The sequence below is a fragment of the Sus scrofa genome, chromosome 1 (genome assembly GCF_000003025.6).
Source record: "Sus scrofa isolate TJ Tabasco breed Duroc chromosome 1, Sscrofa11.1, whole genome shotgun sequence".
Taxonomy (NCBI): Eukaryota; Metazoa; Chordata; class Mammalia; order Artiodactyla; family Suidae; genus Sus; species Sus scrofa.
Window position 1 is genome coordinate 252,144,181 of NC_010443.5, and position 18,868 is coordinate 252,163,048.

The 18,868-nt window shown below is 41.3% G+C and overlaps 1 pseudogene; it reads left to right on the plus strand.

Annotated features, from left to right (window-relative positions):
• Positions 3,192-4,646, plus strand: LOC100157583 (annotated as a pseudogene).

Here is an 18,868-nt window from a genome sequence, read left to right on the forward strand (position 1 = left end):
TCATGGATACTAGTTGGATTCATCACCACTGAGCACGACAGGAAATCCCATCCACTCATATATTCCACAACCTTAGCCCAGTTCAATTCCTTCTCATTTATTATCCTAATTATTGCAGATCTTATTTCTAGTCTCTTACATCCCAAAATTGTCCTCTATGACAGCTGTAAGAGTAAATTTTCTAAAATGATAAATCTCATCATGTTTGTCCTTTCAAGATTCTCCTTAATCTCATCAGTGAGTTCCCTTGCCTATGGAACTATATTTAAATTTTTTCAGATAAAACAATCTGGTTTTGAGAGAGGATTAAGATGGTGAATAGAAGGACTGGAGCTCAACTTCTCTCCCAAAAACAACAAAATTCACAACTAAAAGCTGAACAATCCCCACCCAAATGGACCGGAAACCTTAAAAAAGATACCCTACTCCAGAAGAAAAAGAGGAAGACACATCAAGAGGTGGCAGGGGTGATTTCGCGGTATAAACAACCCCATACCTCACGGGTGGGAAACTCCACAGACTGAAAACTAACTGGTTCAGAGAGAGAGAATCACCTACAGGAATGAGAGTTCTGAGCTCCACATCAAACCCTCACATGCGGGTATCCAGCACTGGGAAAAAGAGCCCCTGGAGCATCTGGCTTTGAAGGCCAGTGGGGCTTGTGTGCAGGAGCTCCACAGGACTGGGGGAGACAGAGACCCTATTCTTGGAAGGCACACATGGACTTTCACGTGCACTGGATCCCAGGGCAGAGGGAGGTCTCCATAGGAATCTGGGTCAAACCTGACTGCAGTTCTTGGAGGACATCCTGGGAAAACAGGGGTGAATGTGGCTTGTTGTGAGGGAGGAACATTGAAGGCAAAGCTCTCGGGAATATTCAGTGGCTGCCTTTCTCTGGAGGTGGCCATTTTGGGACAATCTGGCCCCATCCATCAGTCAGTGCTAAGAAGCCCCAGGGCAAACAACAATCCAGGTGGGATCACAGCCCCACCCCTCAATAAACAGGCTACCTAAAGACCCCTCAGGCACACAGCTGCCTCTAATCCCATCCAGAGACTAAGCCCCACCCACCAGAGGGATTAGAATCAGCTCCACCTACCAGTGGGCAGGCATCAGCCCCTCCCATCAGAAAGCCTACAGCAAGCCCCCATACCGAATTCAGCCACAGGGGGGCAGACACCAGAAATAAGAGAGACCTCAACCCTATTATCTGTAAAAATGTCACCACACCAAAAACGTATAAAAATGAAAAGACAGAGAACTATAACTCAGATGAGAGAGAAAGAAAAAACCCCAGAAAAACAGCTAAGTGACAAGGAGATTCTTAGCCTCCAGGAAAAAGACTTTAGACTGTTGATGCTGAAGATGATGCAAGGCATTGGAAATAAACTGGAGGCAAAGATGGATAACTTACAGGAAACACTGACCAAAGAGATACAAGATATAAAACTTAGGCAAGAAGAGATGCAAAATACAATAACTGAAATAAAAAATTCACTAGAAGCAGCTAACAGCAGAATATAGGAGGCAGAAGAACGAATAAGCAAGGTAGAGGACAAGTTAGTGGAAATTACAGTTGCAGAACAGAAAAGAGAAAAAAGATTGAAAACAAACGAAGAGAGTCTTAGACAACTCTGGGACAACATTAAACACACCAATATCCATATTATAGGGGTGCCAGAAGGAGAAGAGAGAGAGAAGGAAACAGAGAAAATATTCCAAGAGATAATAGCCGAAAACTTCCCTAACATGGGAAAGGAACCACTCACTCAAATCCAGGAAGCACAACGAGTACCATACAAAATAAACCCAAGGAGGAATACACTGAGACACATATCAATCAAACTAACCAAAATTAAAGACAAAGAGAAAATCGTGAAAGCAGCTAGGGAAAAGAAACAAGTAACATACAAGGGAACCCCAATAAGGTTATCGGAAGATTTTTCACCAGAAACTCTGCAGGCCAGAAGGGAGTGGCATGATATACTCAACGTGATGAAAGGAAAAAACCTCCAACCAAGATTACTCTACCCAGCAAGGCTCTCATTCAGATTTGAAGGAGAAATCAAAACCTTCACAGATAAGCAAAAGCTGAGATAATTCAGCAACATTAAACCAGCCTTACAACAAATACTAAAGGAACTTCTATAGGCAGAAAAGAAAAGACAGCAACAGGAAACAAAAATGCCACAAATGACAAGGCTCACCAGTAAAGGTATATATATAATAAAGATACGAAATCATCCATATACAATTATACCACCAAAATCAGAAATCATGAGAAGAGGTGGGTACAAATGCAGGATGCTGGAGATAACTTGCAATTAAGAGAACAACAACTTAAAACAATCTCATATACATATAGACTCTTATATCAAAACTTCAGAAAAAGTGCAAACCAAAAATCTGCAATTGATACACAAACAAGGAATCTCTGAAGAAGAAATATATCTCATAGTAAATAAGTGCATAATCCACCATGAAAGGGGTCATTTGACATCATTCTTGGAATGCTGAAGTCTTCTTAGAACTGATTCTGATTTCCTCTCCATCAAAGAATTTTTGATAATTATAATTGATAATTGATAATTATAATTTTTGATAATTATAATTAAATAATGCAACTGTACAATTAAATAATATAGTTCTACAATTGTGTTATTAATAACCATTTCTCTCCATGGTACAATGTAAAGTCTATGTCTTGTTTATCACATCACCTAGAATGGTGTAATGCCTTTATTGAAGAATCAATAAGATGTAACAAATTGCGAGGACATATTTATATAGTTACACTGTTTTTTAACCAATTTATGCATTTTATATTTTACTTATTTTCAGAGGGTGTATTATTTTTGTTATTCTTACCAGTTAAGTTATTCTTTTTATTATGCTATATAAAATATTTTATGGTTAAAAAAAAAAACAATCTGGTTTCAATTAGTTCTTTAAACTAATCTCCAGGCACTTCCCTTGTGCAAGCTGTTTTTATGCAGAAACTTGCTCCCAATTTCTCAAACAAGTTACCTCTTCATGTTCCACATCTTTGTCTTGCTGTTCCCTTCAGAAAAAATAATTGGAACATCTCCCCCACCCAAATCCCACTGCCAGAACTGCTGTGCTGACGGCATGTGCCCAAGCCTCAGAGTTACTGATTTATCCTTGAGACTCCTCTATTGTCATCTGTCCTCATGGATGAACTTCAGAATGTTCAACTCACATAGATCAAATCACTTCTAAATGATAAGAATAGTACACAAAACTTCCAGAACTTTGACCGTCAGGAACATGATACAGAAACAACATATGGTATGGTTCATGTCACTATAAGAAGCCTACCGAAGGGAAAAAGACCAGTTATTATAACATACCATGACATTGGTCTCAATTATAAATCCTGTTTCAATATATTCTTTAACTTTGAGGATATGCAAGAAATCACTCAGCACTTTGCTGTCTGAACCATGGACTCCTCGGGCCAGCAGGAAGTTGCATCCTCTTCCCCAACTGGGTACCAGTACCCCACACTGGATGAGCTAGCCAAATGCTGCCTTCTGTTCTCAACCACTTAAATCTAAATAGATTTAGTGTTGGAGCTGGAGCTAGAGCTTCTATTCTCAGCAGATTTGCAGTCAATCACCCAGAGTTTGTGGGAGGTCTTGTACTCATTAATGTTGGCTCTTGTGCTAAAGGCTGGATTGACGGGGCAGCTTTCAAACTCTCAGGATTGACAATCGATGTTGTGGACATTATTTTGGCTCATCACTTTGGGCAGGAAGAGTTGCAGGCCAACCTGGACCTGATTCAAACCTACAGACTGCATATTACCCAAGGTATCAACCAATAAAACCTACACCTCTTCCTGAGTTCTTATAACAAATGCAAAGACCTAGAGATTGAAAGACGCATCCTGAGACAAAATGATAACAAATCAAAGACATTAAAGTGTTCTGCTTTATTGGTGGTAGGCAACAATTCACCCCCAGTTGAGGCTATGGTTGAATGTAATTCTCACCTGAATCCTATAAATACAACTTTGCTAAAGATGGCAGACTGTGGTAGACTACCCCAAATAGTTCAGCCTGGGAAGCTTATCTAGGCCTTCAGGTACTTTTTGCAGGGAAGGGGCTACATCCCATTTGCCAGCATGACTAGGCTTGCCCAATCACAAACCCACTCAACTTCAAGTAGCATTGCCTGTGGAAGAAGTGCCTTTAGCCTACATGCCACCAGCAATCAGTCAGATGGAACTCAAGAATCTTCTGAGTCCCCTGATGTTCTGGACAGACACCAGACCATGGAGGGGTCCTGCAAAGCAGATGCTCCTCCCCTGGACCATGCAAGTCCAATCTCCTTCAAACAACCACTCCATAATATAACACTTCATCCAGCAAACTGGCATCTATCTTTAAATACTGTATGGCTACTGACTCTGTCTGGTATCCTCGATTTATCATCCTCTCTGCCTGCCTGCCCCACTTTTCATATGTACCAAGAACCACTTCCATAGCATTCCATATCTTTAGTTACTCAAATCTCCATATCTTCTCTTGTCAGCTTTTCCCTGTGCTTCCCCAAGCATGTGTGTATGAGCACTCATGTCTGTGTTTCTGTGTGCATAGTTCTGTGATTTTAGACATGCTTTTTTGTAGAGCTTCTGCTGAAAAAAAAAAAAAATGGACTCAGGAGTTCCCATCGGAGCGCAGTGGTTAACGAATCTGACTAGAAACATGAGGTTGCGGGTTCGGTCCCTGCCCTTGCTCAGTGGGTTAAGGATCCGGCGTTGCCGTGAGCTGTGGTGTAGGCTGCACACGCAGCTCGGATCCTGCGTTGCTGTGGCTCTGGTGTAGGCCGGTGGCTACAGCTCTGATTCGACCCCTAGCCTGGGAACCTCCATATGCCGCAGGAGCGGCCCAAAGAAATAGCAAAAAGACAAAAAAAAAAAGAAAATGGACTCAAAATAATAATTGGAATAGCTAACTTTTACTGAGCATGAGCTATGATCTATGTGTCTGTCCTTTTTTACTCTTTTTTTTTTTTTAATGCACCTGAGGCACATGGAGGTTCCCAGGCATGGTGTCCAATAGGAGCTACAGCTGCTGGCCTCCACCAGAGCCACAGCAACACAGGATCTGAGCCGTGTCCAAAAACTACACCACAGCTCACAGCAACGCCAAATCCTTAATCCACTGAGCAAAGCCAAGAATCAAAGCCACAACCTTGTGGTTCCTATTCGGATTCGTTTCCGCTGCACCATGACGGGAACTCCCTTTGTTACTCTTATAATCTCACAAAATCCCTATAAGAAGAACACTATTATCATCCGCACGCACAGACAAGGAAACTTGCCTCTTAAGGACATCTTCCAACTTGCTCATCCAGTAATAATCTACCGATCCCTCAAGATGCATTCCATTTCCTTCCTCCCCAGCCTTGCAGTCAGAATTCAAAACAATAGATATTCAACAAAAGTTTGCTGAATGACATGAAGACAGAACAGCTAAAAGACAATTTGTCCTTAACTCTTGCACAGAATTGAGAGTGACATATCCCCTGATGTTTGGAGTTGTGTGGCACTTTCTCCTACGTACATGATATTTGAATTGTGTCTTATTTGGACTTGCCATTTTCGTCCACAGTGCTATTCAGAAACAAATTCTATCACTTACATAAGTATCTGAAAAACCTGAGACAATGAGATTCCTTTCAGGGCCATTGCCTTCTGAGAAGTAGGTCAGAAACATCCTATTTAAATTTTTCCCCATCTTGGACCTACAGATAACCATTATCTCCCAACTGCTCCAAATGTCCCCAGTGAAGATGGAGAGCGTGGCTGAACAGGCATACGCTGTCAGCATTACAGGAGAATGAGACTGGTGTGGCCCTTTACCATTATACTTTTAAACTTGGGGAAGAAGATCCCTGGAATTCTCTGGTCATGTTCCTTCTCATGGAGCAAGGCTTTCTTGGAGCCAAGGGTGCATGGTTACCCAGAGCCTGTATTTCTCCCTGAAGACCATTCTTCTTCTCCATGGACCCCAGAATTCCCAGCCAAAAATGGCCCTGAGCCCCCTTCCAATCCAGAGCAGGCTAATTCCCTGGGCCTTCACCCTGAGAGCAGACCACACCTAGGACATTCCTAGGCCCAGGGAGTGGCCAACAGAGGCCTGTTTGTGCAGACATGGGTGGTGTTCATCCCTGTAGGCTGGGGTATCCACACACATACCCGTGGGTCCCCTCATGGTGCTGAACAGAGAAGGAAAGAGGATGGGCTGGGGGTCAGCTTCCCACATGATAAATCCACAAGTCATGCTCATATTTAGGAGTGGAACTGTCAGAAGTCCAAGAAACTCGACCTTCTAAGTCACTTTGAAGGTATATTAGTCAAGACAGGTAGACAGAAGATATTTTCTGTAACAACATGTTGAATGGAAATATGACATAAATATTTAGACATCACAATATATGGACGTCGTTTGTATCTGGGCTGAGCTCTGTCAGTTTGAGGAATGGCTCCGCCCTTACACTGCAGAGAGCTGTGAAGTGGCAGAACTGGCTCTTTAGTAGCATTTGATAGAGACAGTGAGAAGAGGCAGACTCAGGCATCAGGCAGGCCAGGCGTGAAGAACAGTGAGGGTCTCGGCACACACCCAAGCATCACCTGGAATTAGCTCTTGTGTAAAACAGAGCAGAAAATAAATCCAGAGGGCAGAGCTCAGACTGAGTCTGAAACTCTGAGAGAAAGCGTGAGGAACCAGCCATGAAGAGAGTCCAAAGAAAGAAATCTGGGCCAGCATCCAGAGGTACAACGCCAAGCAAGAAGAAAGCGGCAAGAAGCCAATTCCACACCAGGAATCAGAGACACGTCGTGGTTTGACTCTGGGGGGTGACATTTGTGAGGCTTACGATGTGAGTGGTGCCCCAGTATTTGCACAAGGCTGCAGCCCCGTGAGGAGGCTCAGAACGGCATTATCATTTTTCTGCAAACAGAGGTGACCCCCTGAGATTGACAGCAGTACTGGCTATCCCTCCCGTGCTCATAATGTCCTCTGCACACTGACAGCCAGGGCCAGGAGTGTAAGTCTCCAGAGGTGGCAGGAGCTGTGGACTGGGCCCGTAGGGCTGGAATAATGTCACACCAAGCCCATGTCATTGCCATAAGACTGTTGCCCAGTCCTCAAAGTACTTCACAATGGTAGGAGGGCCAACTGAGTAAAAGCTAATTTGTTATTCTGTCCAGCTTGGTCCATATTCCAAGAGAAATGAAGCAGGGTTCATCCCTTCTAAGTCAGGCTCAGTATTGGGAGACACAGATGATGTGATGTCCTGCCCTGTCTAGCTTTAGAAAATTTTCAAATCAGGATATTTATAGAAACCCAAAATCCCTGGAACAATCTCTTAGGAACTCCCATGTGCTGCAGAATGTATACTGGTGAAGCTTCACGCAGTTAGGGGATTGATTCTGCCATTAGACAATCCTAGGTTCCTTGAGGATGAGCAGCAGAAACTAAGGCTTAAGCAAAAAATATGAGGATGAAGTGATATTATGGGGGAGCCCTCAGAACTGAACGGAAGGCCAGTAAACCAAAGTCAGAAAAGACAAAACCCACAGACATATCAGAGGATCTCATTTCAAAAAAATCTTCAGGAAAACAGAAGGATGGGTGCATTTTAATAAATTCTTGGTCCTGTTCTTTCTTTATATGGGATTCAAATTTCATGAAAAAAAATCATTCAATCGGCCTAGTCAATTAGACCAGTCATATGAAAACAGGATACCTTGATTAATAGTCCTTCAAAAATGTATTCAGTAGAGAACATGCCAGTTGTCCCCAAAAGATTACCAACGGAAGGTGAAATCGACACGAGGTAGCCAAGAATTAGTAAGTCACTGCAGCAGCTTATTTGTGAGAACTTAGGCAAATCACTTACTGCCATTTACTAAAAACTTCTGTTCCACCCCCCATCCTCACCCCAAATTCATATGTTGAAACCCAGTCTGGAGGTAGGACCTTTAGGAAGTGATCAGGACATGAGGATGGAGGCCTCGTGAATAGGATTAGTGCCCTTATAAAGGAGACCCAGAGAGGAAGCCCCTCACCCCCTTTGCCAGGTGAGGACACAGCGAAGCAGGAAGAACCAGGCCCTCTCCAGATGTCAAATTAGCCAGCATCTTGATCTTATAGACTTCCAGGCTCCAGAACAACAAGAAATAAATTTCTGTTGTTTATAAGCCACCCAGTCTATGGCATGCTATCATAGCAGCCTGTGCTAAGATAGTTACCCACTTAGACTTTCCACTAAAATGTGACTTCACAGGTCAGGGACCTTCGTCTAGTTTCTCACTGATGTCTCCCCACTGTCTCGAATGAAACCTGACTCGTGGAGAACACTTAATAAATATTTGTTGAAAGAACGACTCTCTCCAAGACTCCGTTCCCACATGTGAACCTGAGATGGCTTGTACACATCTGTCTAATACATGTGAAATGTCTAGTACAGCGCTACAACATAATAGGTACTCAAGAAATTCTGATTAGAGTTATTGTTTCTATTAGGATAAATCCAGTTAGAATTATCTACAACAAACAAAGGAGAAGGATTCCATTGCTAATGTGGCAGGCTGCTCTGGGAAACTGCTACACAAAACAAAAGTTATTCATTATTCAATGAAGCCTGCTAGCTGAATTCCAGAACAAAGTCAATAATTTGACCAATGATGTAATAATATGAAAGGAAATGGAAAAGTGAATTTTTAAGAGCTAGCATGTCCTCGGGGGAGTCTGGCAGCCTGAGAGTGGCACCAACGTATCATTAGCTCCAGACCCAAATGTAACAGATCTCCAGGCCGTCAAAGATGCTCTATCATTCTTTTCTTTCATCCTGGGTTGATTTCATTTTCCTTACCCCAGAGCAGATACTGCAACAGCATTTATCAGTCTCTGAGAGCCTGGATGGCAATTCATGCCTGCTTCCCTCACTCTCCGTGGTTGATCTTTCTACTTCTCTTTAAAAATTAGAAGCCATTAAACTGAGATGAGAAAGAAGAGAGGGAAACTGGGCAAACAGATCCACGACTTTCACTCACATATCCTCCCTTTCTTCCTAATTTTGTTGAAAGTTTTTCTCCTCCTTTCCCAGGGCTGGCTTTTCCCCCTAGATTCCAAATCCTCTTCCCGCTGCTTTTTGCCAGCTATGACTTTGGCAACCATTCATCTTCATTAGGGCTTAATTCCATCCCACTTTTCGAGTTTTCTTTTTCTCTGACTGCAAATCAAGTTCAGCAGGCCCTTTCCTAAAACAGTTCTCGGAACATTTATGTCCTTCGAGCACTGAAACCTTCCTTTGCTTTCACTGACAGATTGCTTTAAAAGTTCTATATACTTGGAGTTCCCGTTGTGGCGCAGTGGTTAACGAATCCGACTATGAACCATGAGGTTGCGGGTTCAATCCCTGGCCTTGCTCAGTGGGTTAAGGATCCAGCGTTGCCGTGAGCTGTGGTTAGGTTGCAGACGTGGCTCAGATCCTCATTGCTGTGGCTCTGGTGCAGGCTGGCGGCAGCAGCTCCGATTAGACCCCTAGCCTGGGAACCTCCATATGCCGGGAGAGCAGCCCCCCCCCCAAAAAAAAGTTCTCTATGCCCATTATACCCTCTTTCCACTTGCTCTTCAGCCACTGAAGCTGCCTGAGGCTGCTACCCCTCTACCGACACCATGGAGACAAGTCTGCAATGACTGGCCAGCTACCAGATCCAGGGTCCACTGTGTAATCATCTTCCAACCTGAATTTTGTGCAGCATATACCTCCGTGGTTCCCACTCTGAAAGGCCTCCTAAGTCTCTTTTAAATTCTGGTTGTTTTCTCCAGTTTGTTCTCTTAGCTAATATACGTTGAGCACCTATCAGGCACTGTCCTGGGTAGCAGAAAATAAAGGTAAATAAGATCTACATGCAATTCAGTATCTTGGATTGAATTATGGAATAATTGTAGAATTAAGGACATTAGTGGGGAAACTGACAAAATCTGAATAAAATCAGTCGTTTAAGTTAACAGCATTTTTTTTTTTAATTTTTGTCTTTTGTCTTTTGTTGTTGTTGCTATTTCTTGGGCCACTCCCGCGGCACATGGAGGTTCCCAGGCTAGGGGTTGAATCGGAGCTGTAGCCACCGGCCTACGCCAGAGCCTCAGCAACGCGGGATCCGAGCCGCGTCTGCAACCTACACCACAGCTCACGGCAACGCCGGATCGTTAACCCACTGAGCAAGAGCAGGGACCGAACCCGCAACCTCATGGTTCCTAGTCGGATTCGTTAACCACTGCGCCACGACGGGAACTCCATCAGTATTTTTTTATTTGAATGATTTTTATTTTTTCCATTATAGTTGGTTTACAGTGTTCTGTGGCTAACAGTATTGTGCTAATGTTATTTTCTTAGTTTTGACAAAGGTACCATAGTTAGGTAGAATTATAACATTAGGAGAAGCTGAGGAAAGGATCTATGGGCATCCTCTATACTAGCTTTGCAACACTGCCACCAATCTAAACCTATTCTGAAACAAAAAAGCTATAAAAGGGAAATAAAATATGTTCCCTGCCCTCAGCGATCTCACAATGATTCAGTTTTAGGATAAAAGAGGTAAATGGTAGAAAAATCTATGACACAAAAATTATCAGGATTACATACAGATGTGTTTTCTCAGCATTTTCTCCCATCATGAGTAGTATGATTTTGGATGCATCTGTGTACTATGCTGTAAGCATCTTATGAGCAAGGGATGGAGGTGTACCCAGGGGTGAATTTTAACACATTCCTAGTAATAAATTTTGAGCCCTTGGGAGGCCTCAAATTGATGGAAGCCAACTCCAGCTAAATCACTCCACTTTCTAAGGAGCTGAATTTAAATAATTACCTACCTACTTTCTTTGTTCTCCTCAAGGCAAAGAGTTCAAAGTTTGAGGGAGCGACATGCAAAACAGAGGTGATTTTTCAGGCTTCTTATGGTCTGGCTGCCAGGGTTCCTGGAAATGGCCTTTTTTAATGAGCATTTTTTTCTTCTGGAGGAGACTTTGATGTGGTTGAAAATTTATTTTCCTTTCTACTGTAGGCAGGGCACCAATTAACCCACACAGAGCACCCTTGCCGTCTTCCCAGCTTGGGGTTTATTACACTTACTATGCAGTGTATAAAACCCATTATCTCACCTCCTGTTCTGCTTCCCTCCTGAAGATGCAAAGCAATATCTTAAGCAGTTTTCTGTTCTCTCGGTCTTTTAAATGCCTCCATCCTGCCTTTTTCCAAAAAATGAACATGTGATTGCAAGAGAGGTGGAAAGAGGGAAAAGATGGGACAGGCGAGCTGCTTCTATTGGTTTTATCCACTTTGAGATACATTTATGCAGAACCTACAGCATGACAGACATACAAGTAATGATGACTACTTGGGTCCAAGGACTCATAGTTTAGTGGAGGAAACTGTCACACACATCATACATACATACATACATAAGTACATACATACGGAACAAGACAGAAGGAAATGAAGGCTAGAATTATTTTTCTAAAACAATTCAATGTTATCGACAGTTACATGACAAAAAAAAAAAATTGTTTTCATACAAAAGGGCCCTGCCTTTGGTTACAGGGGAAATGACAGAACCCTGTGAATTTAAGGCCTTCCCAATTTGGTGGTTGGGAAAAACACTATGAAAGTTGAAGGAAAGTAATTTAAATGTGAAAATTGGAGGCATGTGGCCAAACCTTACAAGGCCTGGAAGGCGCCTACATTCTCTCTTCTTCCTCTGCGCTCCATCATGTCTAACAAAAATAAATAAGTAAATAAATAGTTTTCATGTAAAAGTTCATTCCTTCACCACATGGCAACACCCATCTGCAAGAGAAGCTGATAAGTAGGGTTTCTAGCTGAGAGGAGGATGGGGACTTGGGGAGAATTGGCCACCGGGGGAAAATGAAAAGAGGCCATGCTCCTTAAATGCAAATTTCTTCCCTTGATCTAAGCCTATCTATTCCAAATACATACTGGATCTTTCCAAGTGAAACTTGCCATGCATATGGCAAACACTGCTGTTTATCTTCCACTATCTATTCTCCCCTTTTTCCTTTAATAACAGACCAGAGTCTCTTTTTTTTTTTTTTTTCCTTTTTAGGGCCACACCTGTGGCATATGGAAGTTCCCAGGCTAGGGGTCCGATCAGAACTGCAGCTGCCGGCCTACACCACAGCCAACCCAGATCTGAACTGCGTGTGTGACCTACACCACAGCTCATGGCAACACCATATTCTTTAACCGACTGAGTGTGGCCAGGGATTGAACCCACATCCTCACAGATACTAGTTGGATTCTTAACCTGCTGAGCCACAATGGAACTCCCAGACCAGAGTCTTCACTGGCACATAGCCACCCGAGTTAAGACTTTTCCTAGCCTCCTTCACATCTGAGTGCAGTCTTGTGATCAAGGTTGGTCAATGGATGTGAGCATAGTGGATGTAAGCAGAGATGCTGAGGTCAGCTTCACAACAATGCCCTTGAAGCAGAGGTGTGTGTACAGTACGTGTCCATGGCTGGCCCAGTCCTCTTAGGTCTTGACATGGAAAACACATGTTGAGGATGACAGAACCAAAAGAGAGAAGGAAAAAAAAGTCTGAGTTCACTAGACCACCTGTCCTGACATTTAGACGAGAGAAAAGTAAACTTTATCTTTTTTAAGTAACTGTGTTTTGAGGGCCCTACCACAGCAGCCTAACCTGGAATCCTGATGGAAGAGCCTCACCTCTCGAGTCCTCTCTCTATGCATACGGCTAAAAAAGTCACCAACTTTCTCAAGCCAGAAGCAGGAGCGTAACCTTTGACTTGTTTGCCTTCCTCACCCTCAATACCAAAAATATCCATTTCTGTCAAGTTTACTTCCTAAATTTTTTTTTTTGGTCTTTTGTCCTTTTCAGGGCTACACCCATGGTATTTGGAGGTTCCCAGGCTAGGTGTCTAATTGGGGCTGTAGCAACCGGACTACACCACAGCCACAGCAACACCAGATCTGAGCCGTGTCTGCAACTTACACTACAGCTCAGAGCAACACTGGATCCTTAACCCACTGAGGGAGGCCAGGGATCAAACCTGCAACTCATGGTTCCTAGTTGGATTCATGTCCACTGCCCCATGACCAGAAATCTCTCCTAAATTTCTTTTTTTTTTTTTTGTCTTTTTGCCATTTCTTGGGCCGTTCTCGCGGCAAATGGAGGTTCCCAGGCTAGGGGTCAAATTGGAGCCGTAGCTGCCGGCCTACGCCAGAGCTACAGCAACGCGGGATCCAAGCCAAGTCTGCAACCCACACCACAGCTCACGGCAACACCAGATCCTTAACCGGCTGAGCAAAGCCAGGGATCGAACCTGCAACCTCATGGTTCCTAGTCGGATTTGTTAACCACTGAGCCACGATGGGAACTCCTCTCCTAAACATTTTTAAATGTGTATTTGCTCTCGATCCTAAGTGATTATTGCCTGTATCCATTATCTCTTGCTTGGACATCTTCATAGCTGCTCTCATGCCTCCAGCCTTGTCTACTGTCAGTCCATTCTTCTAGGGAACACAAAGGACCTCCATCTGCTTGAGCCCTTGAGTTGCTCCCCATTTGAAAAAAAAACAAAAAACAAAAAACAAATCCAAGCTCCTCAGTAAGACACTCAAGGCTCTTTAAGATGTGACTATTCACCCAACTGATCTCTCCTATGATCCTAATACACCACTCTCTGTGTTTGCATATACTGTTGCCTCTGCCTAGAATTTCTTTGTACTCCTTGGTCTTCCAGGAAAAAAAAAGTTTTATTTCTTCAAAATGTAGCTCAGGTATCATTTTCTCCCTGTAGTCTTTCCTGGAATTAGTCCATCTCTCCAATGGGCTGCCCTTCATTTTGTATATGATTATATTGTTATAGTTATCAGATTAAATAATAAATAGTAAGAAAGATTCTAGACCAAGATTGGCAACACAGAAGGCTCCTAAATTTCCCTCCTCCCACAGACACACTGACTATACAGATACACATGGAACAATTCTCCTCTGAGAGAAATCCAGACAATAGTTGAGTGACTTCTACACACTGGGCAAATGAGAAAATACCCACATAGAATGGGTGGGAAAAGCTGAGACACACTCACCATAAACCTCACCCCTACACAATTCCATACAATCAGAAGGGAACCCCCAACTCCCAGTTTTTCCCTGAGTAGTAAGGGGTTTAGACCATATGTGTAGTGCCCCAAATTTTTGGCTTTATAAACAAGACAAGGATGCCCTTTTTTTTTTTTTTTTTGCCTTTTTGCCTTTTTGCCTTTTTGTCTTTTTAGGGCCACACCTGTGGCATATGGAAGTTCCCAACTAAGGATCAGATCAGAGCTATAGCTGCCAGCCTACACCACAGCCACAGAAATGCCAGATCCAAGCCACATCTACAACCTACACCACAGCTCACAGCAATGCTGGATCCTTAACCTACTGAGTAAGGCCTGGGATCGAACCCACCTCCTCATGGATACTAGTTGAGTTCGTTAACCACTGAGCCACTACAGCAACTCCAGGGATGCCCATTCTTGACACTTTTATTTAACATAGTACTGGAAGTCCTAGCCAGAGCAATGAAGGAAGAAAAAGAAATAAAAGGCATCCACATCAGAATAAAGAAATCTATGTGCAGATGATATATTATACAGAAAACCTAAAGACTCCATCAAAAAAATGGTTAGAACTAATTAATGAAACTAATTAATGAAAACCTAAAGACTCCATCAAAAAAAATGGTTAGAACTAATTAATGAAATCAGCCAAGTTATAGGATACAAAATCAATCTACAAAATCGGGGAGGGGGAAAGAATCAGTAACATTTCTACATACTAACAACAAACTATCAGAAAGAGAAATTAAGAAAACAACGCCTATCTAGTCACTTATGTTTGAGCATGATAATGTGAGAAAAAAGAATGTATAATATGTATGTGTGACTGGGTCACATTGCTGCACAGTAGAAAATTGACAGAACACTGTAAACCAGCTATAATGGAAAAAATAAAAATCATTAAAATAAAAAAAAGAAAACAATGCCTTTTGCCATAGCATAAGAAGAATGAAAACCTTAGGAATAAATTTAACTAAGTATAAGATCTACATACCAAAAACTAAAACATTGATGAATGAAACTGAAGACCATACAAATAGATGGAAATCTATTCCTTGTTCATAGATTACAAGAATTAATACTGTAATTACCAAAAATTATCTACAGATTCAATGCAAACCCTATCAAAATTCTAATGGAATTTTTCACAGAAATACAAGAATAGTCCTGAAATTCATATGAAAACACAGAAGACTCCAAATGGGAAAAGTAATCCTGAGAAAGAACAAAGCTGGAGGCATCACACCTGATTTCATAAGATGCTACAAAGTTCATCAGCCTGATATCGAAACCAGGCAAAGCTACCAGAAAAAAGAAAATTACAGGGCAATATTACTGATGAATATAGATGCAAAAATCCTCGACAAAATATTAGCAAACTGAATCAAACAGTACATTAAAAGGATCATATACCATAATTGAGTGGGATTTATCCCAGAGATGCAAGTATTTTTCAATGTCTGCAAATCAATCAGTGTGATACACCACATTAACAAATTGAAGAATAAGAAAAAAATGATCATCTTAATAGATCCAGAAAAACCTTTTGACAAAATCCAACACCCATTCATGATTTAAAAAAAAAAAGAAAAAAAAAAAACCCTCCATAAAGTGGGCATAGAGGGAATCTACCTCAACATAATAAAGGCTGTATATGTCAAACCCACAGCTAACATCATTCTCAATGGTGAAAAGCCAAATAAAATACCTAGGACTAAAGCTACCTAAAGAGACAAAAGACTAGGAGTTCCCATCATGGCTCACTGGTAACAAACCCAATTAGTATCCATGAGGATGTGGGTTTGATCTCTGGCCCTTCTCAGTAGGTTAAGGATCCAGTGTTGCCATGAGCTGTGGTGTAGATCACAGACATGGCTCATATCTAGCATTGCTGTGGCTGTGGTGTAGGCTGGCATTGGCAGCTCCAATTTGGCCCTAGCCTGGGAACATCCATATGCGGCAGGTGCAGCCCTAAAAAAAAAAAAAAAAAAGAGAGAGAGACAAAAGACTTGTATTCTGAAAACTATAAGACACTGATAAAAGAAATTGAAGATGATACAAATGGATGGAAAGATATACCATGCTCTTGGACTGGAAGAATAAATATTGTCTAAATGATTATACTACCCAAGGCAATCTATAGATTCAATGCAATCACCAGTAACATTTTTCATAGAACTAGAACAAAATATTTGCATGGAAACACAAAATAGCCCCAAATAGCCAAAGCAATCTTAAAAAAGAAAAATGGAGCTAGAGGAATCAGGCACCCTGACAATAAAGCTACAATCATCAAAACAGTATGGTACTGGCACAAAAAAAAAAAAAGAAATACAGATCAGTGGAACAGAATAAAAAGCCCAGAATTAAACGCACACACCTATAGTCAACTTATCTCTGACAAAGGAGGAAAGAATATGCAATGGGAAAAAAAAGACAATCTCTTCAATAAGCAGAGCTATGAAAACTGGACAGCTACATGTAAACAAATGAAATTAGAACATTCTCTAACACCATACACAAAAATAAACTCAAAATGGATTAAGGACTTAAACATAGGGCTGGATACAATAGAGCTCCTAGAGGAAAACACAGACAGAATTCTCTTTGACATAAATCACATCAATCTTGTTTGAGTCTCCTCTTAATGAAAATAAAAACAAAAGTAAATAAATTGAAACTAACTAAACTTAATACATTTGCATAACAAAGGAAACCATAAAAACGAAAAGACAACCCACAGAATGGGAGAAGAATCTTTGCAAATGGAGCAACTGACAAGGGATTAATTTTCAAAATATACAAATATCCCATACAGTTTTACATCATAAGAACAAACAACCCAATCCAAAAAATGGGCAGATGATATAAATAGACATTTATCCAAAGAAGACAGATAGATGGCAAAAAAAAAAACTATGAAAATATGCTCAATATCACTAGAGAAATACAAATCAAAAGTACAATGAAGTATCACCTCACACCAGTCAGAATGACAATCATCAAAAAAGTCTACTAACAATAAATGATGGAGAGGACGTGGAGAAAAGAGAACACTTTTACACTCCTGGTGGGAATGAAAATTGGTACGACCCCTTTGGAGCCCAGTATGAAGGTTACTTAAGAAATTAAGCATAGAACTACCAGAAAAGATACATGCACCCCAATATTCATTGAAGCATTATTTACAGTCACCAGGACTTGGTAGCAACCAAAATGTTCGTCAACTAAAAAATAAAGAAGATGTGGTACATATATGCAAAGGATTATTACTCAGCTATAAAAAAGAATGAAATAATGCCACTTGCAGCAAGATGGATGAACCTAAGATTATCATACTGAGTGACAGAAGTCAGACAGAGAAGGGCAAATATCATATGATATCACTTATATGTGGAATCTAATACAAGTGATACAAAAGAACTTATTTATAAAATAGTAACAAACTCACAGATTTCAAAACCAGGCTTATGGTTACCAAAGGGGAAACTGTAGAGGGGAGAAAGGAATTGGGAAGATGGGAATAACATATACACACTACTGTATAAACTAATTGTCTATTAACAAGAACCTACTGTACAGAACAGGGAAATCTACTCAATAATTTGTAATAACCTATATAAGAAAAAAAGAATGGATATATGTATATGTATAACTGATTTAGTTTGCTATACACTTGAAAGTAACACAACTTTGTAAGTCAACTCTACTCCAATAAAAAAATTTTTTAAGATACTACAAAGCTATAGTAATTGCAACAGTATGCTACCGGCATAAAAAGACATGCATAAGTCAATGGAATAGAAAAAGAAATCCAGGCATATATGGTCAATTAATTTATGCCAAAGAAATCAATAATGCACAATGAGAAAAGGATAGTCTCTTAAATAAGGGTTGTTGGGGAAACTGGATATCCACATGCAAAAGAATGAAATTAGATCCCCCCTTGTACACCATACACAAAAATCAACTCAAAATGGATTACAGATTTGAACATAAGATCTGAAACTATAAATTACTTTCAAAAAAGGGAAAAAAAAAATCCCACAGGAGATGAGCTCTTTTACACTGATCTTGGCAATGAACACTCTCCATGCCCTACAGACACCCCCCAAAAGTCTATGTAAGGGATGAAGAACGGCAGGTGATTCAATACAACAGCACTTAAATTGTGCTCATTCTAAATTTAGATGGGTTTGGGCAAGACTGGATGTTTGGTGGAGTGACCCATCCGGGGTTATTTACTCCAAAAAGTGACAAGCTTCTTTGTTAAAAACCCATCGTAAGGAAAGGGAACATGTAGCATATATGCTTAGGCCAAGCACACTAGGGTCAGGACCAAAGGGAAGGGTGGATTTCAGTACAGCACTGTGCATGCTGCTCAGATTTTTCTCCAGCACCATTCCTTTCCCCTGAGGATCTTTGCTGGAGCCCCATGAACTGTAAGTGGTAAACATAAAGGGGCTGAGCCTAAAAATCTCTTAGGACACTGAGACACTAGGGAGAGCTGCTCTTTAAAGAACTGAGTCTAGTGTGGTGCAAAGGAGTGGGAGAGAGGACAAAAAGTAATTTCTGTAAGCAGCAAGCTGACTTTAGGAGTAGGAAACGAGGACTCAAAAGACGCCATCCCTCACTACATCTGGGGCTGCCAATGAGTTAAGAAATAAGCCAGACCTGCCT